Genomic DNA, 3731 nt, shown 5'->3' with positions numbered 1-3731 from the left:
GCACCCATATTGCGTGATGCCTGTGACAAATTATCAATGCACATTTGCATCAAAACCTCCATCTCCTTTCTTGTGAATCGTGGCTGCCTCTTGCTTTTGGTCTGGCCCTGGCTACTTGGCCCCGTAGCCTCCTCATTCTCAGCCTCAACACCTTTAAATTAAAAATGTTTTGGTTGTAAAGTTTATAAAATGTTATTTTAAACTTTGGTAATACATTTGTGTGTACTTACTTGGTGGTCCAGGTTGTTGGCTTTGCTGCTGTTCGGTGGACATGTTGTTACACCAGAATTGAGCTGACCAATTTTGGACTGTCGTGACGTATTTATAGATACGTGTGCATTATGCGGCCGCATTATTCTTTGTGCGCGGCTATTGTGCGTCATTGATTTGTGCGGGAAAATAGGCTATTTAAGGGTTATTGGTTTCCTCATTTAGGTGTGGGTTGTTGGTTGGAGTGTCGTGGTTGGAGTGTTTTTTTTTTTTTTTTGTGGTTTTGTGAGCAAAACTAATATATTATTTTGAAGGTAAGTTTTTTTAACCTTTTTTCTTTTTCTATAATTGTCAAAGAATAATTTTTAATTAATGTTATTACTTTGTTTACATTTATTGTGTTGATTTTCTTCATATCGTTTTTGGAACCCCCTTTTTTTGTGTTTTCGTCTGGGTGTGGTAAGTTCTTTTTTATATTTTTTAATTTTTTTTTCTACATTATAATATATTTTGGTTGCGATCAGCTTGTGCAGATTGGTAAACCTAAAAATACGTGGTATTTGCACATTCAATTTTAAAATTTTCATAAATTTATTTTATTAACTTTTCAAAAATAATTTGCGTTTATTTTGCGATCTCATGTCTGTCATTTAAGCGTATTATAATGCGAAAAATATCAATGTGGCGTACTGTTTGGCGATCTCATGTCTGTCATTTAAGCGTATTATAATGTGAAAAATATCAATGTGGCGTACTGTGTGGCGATCTCATGTCTGTCATTTAAGCGTATTATAATGTGAAAAATATCAATGTGGTGTACTGTTTGGCGATCTCATGTCTGTCATTTAAGCGTATTATAATGCGAAAAATATCAATGTGGCGTACTGTTTGGCGATCTCATGTCTGTCCATTAGGCAAACATTAGAATAATTGTAACTCCAAAAAAAAAACTTCATATGTGTAGTGCATGCAGTGGTGTTCTTGTGTGCTTAGCCTGCCTTGTTTTGTTTTTATCGTTTAAATTTGTTTTACATCTAAAAACTGTAGGTTTTCGACAAGATGACCATACCCTACCCTGTAAGAATCTGCCTCTAATTAATTAAGATAAGTATATTTTTCAAAACTCAAATTTCTAATCCATTAAAATTCTACATAACATATCAGATTGATAGAACGCTGGGAAACCGGAGCTGCAAGCCGTCCCGGGGGGTGTGTGGTTGGATAGGCAGCGGTCGAAAAGTCGCCTCAGGCCTCCCGACGCCGATCCCCGCCGCCAGGGCGAGGCCGGGCCGTCGGCGCCCAGGGGACCCCGCTCCCCCAACCCACCGCATCCCGTTCTACGCCTGACCGGTTTCAACTTGTCCCAGGGGGGTGAAAGGGTGTAGAAGTGCGGAGCGCGGTCGCCCACCCGACCTGGGCCTCGCCCAGGCCCGCTCGGCGCGCAGCTTCTGACCGGCTCCCTCCGAAAAGGACTCCCTTCTCCTCCTGCCGTGTTTCCGTCTCGGCCGCCCTTGCTCTTCGTCTCCGTGGCTCGGTCGATCTCTCTCTCGCCCTCCGGCCGCGGGGACTCGCCCCGGCTCTCTCTCTGTCACTCTCGGGGGGGGCCGCACCGTCTCTCTCTGCCTTTCTCTCCGCGGGCCGGGCTGCGGCCCTCTGCATGCGGGCGCCGCGCCGTCCGGGCGACGGGCGGCGCGCCGGGCCCTTCTCTGGGAAAGGGTCTGTTTCGCGGGTCGACGCTCGAGCGGTTCCGGGGAAATCGTGTGCTCCGCCGGGGCCCGGGGGTGAGCGCCTCTCCCGGGAGCGAGGACGGCCTCCCTGGAAGCCCCTGGCGGTGTCGGACACCTCAGTTGGGGCTGACGGACGGAGCAGACCGCGACCGCCTGGAGTCGGACGGGGCCCGCCTGCCCTCCTGTCCCCCCCCGGTGAAAGGGGGACGGAGCGCGAGGCGGACGCCTTGTGGACCGGACGCCCTCGCAGCGGAGGGGTGCCTGGAGCGACGTGGGCCAAGGGAGGGTCGGGTTCACCCGACCCGGCCGGGACCCCTGGGCTAAGGCCGAGCGATCGTCCCTCCCCGCCGGGACGCGGGGTGCCTCATCGATCGGAAGGGTGACTCGGGGGGGGCGCCTCGAGCCTTCTCGCGCTGCGCCCCCACGGATCTCTTCCTGGCTCTCTCTCTCTCGCCTCTTCGCCACCTGTGAATCCACCCGAGGAATTCCCCCGGACGTCACGACGTCACTGCTGCGCGCCACCTTTTGCGGGGCGCCGGCGGATTTTACCCGACCTCCTGGAACCGGGTCCCGGCATGAGGCCCTTTTTCCCGACCTCATCGGGACTTCCAGAGGTTGCAGTTCCCCTGTCTGCCACCTGGTGGTGCTGCGCCGCAGGGAACGGAGAAGGGGAAGGGTCGTACCCGTTCGGCCCTGCCGGGAGACCTCCAGGGCTCCCGCGCTGGCGGAGTGGGCCTCTCTCCCCGGTCGCCCCTGGAGCCCTGGCACGGAACGCTTCGCTCGCAGAATCTCCCGTGCTCTCCTGGAGCCCTGGCCGGGCTGCCTCGCTCGCAGAATCTCCTGTGCTCTCCTGGAGCCCTGGCTGGGACGCCTCGCTCGCAGAATCTCCTGTGCTCTCCTGGAGCCCTGGCCGGGACGCCTCGCTCGCAGAATCTCCCGTGCTCTCCTGGAGCCCGGCCTGGGTCTCCTCGGGTGGGAGAAGGCCCCCCGGCCAGTCGCCTCGCTTTCTCTCTCCCTCTCCTAACAATCCGCCGGAGGGTTTCCCTCATGGGTCACGCCACCGGTGCTGCACGCCACCTTCAGCGGCGACTTCTCCCTCTCTTCCCCGAAGCCTCGGAAGCGCAGGGCGGACGAGGGCACCCCGGTCCGACCTCATCGGGGCCTCCGCAGAGGGGAGTCGGCCTCCCATGGACCGCCGCCCCTTGGCCTGACGGGCCCCTTGGGGGCTGGGGAGGGGGCAGGGGCGAAGGCCGGTGCCCGTCGGCACGGCGGCGCCACCCGGTGGCCACCCGGTGGCGCTGCAGCAGCACCCCAGGAGGGCAAAAAAATTAAATAAAAAAAAATAGAGCCACCCGTGAAATTAAAACATTGGGGGGAGTAAGGTGCAGACCCGCCCTGACCCGCGGCGCCCCCCGGTGGATGCCCCACGCCACTGCAGCAGCAGCGCCCCGTGAAATTATTACTATTATTATTATTTTTATTTTTTTAAAAAAAATGAAAAATAGCCACCCATGAAATTAAAACACAGGGAGAGTGCACGGTGCAGGCCCGCCCCGCCGCGCGGCGCCCCTCGGTGGAAGCGCCTTGGAATTAAAAAAATAAATAACAAAATAAAAATTTTTAAAGTAGCCACCCATGAAATGAAAACATAGGGAGAGAGTGTAAGGTGCAGGCCCGCCCGAATCGCGGCGCCCCCCGGTGGATGCCCCGCGCCACTGCAGCAGCACCCCGGGAATTTTTTATTTTTTTTTAAGAACTAGCCACCCATGAAATAAAAACATAGGGGGAGTGAGG

Source organism: Taudactylus pleione, unplaced genomic scaffold, assembly GCF_031769625.1.
Source record: "Taudactylus pleione unplaced genomic scaffold, aTauple2 ptg000303l, whole genome shotgun sequence".
NCBI classification, from domain to species: Eukaryota; Metazoa; Chordata; class Amphibia; order Anura; family Myobatrachidae; genus Taudactylus; species Taudactylus pleione.
Note: the sequence above shows the minus strand (reverse complement) of the source record.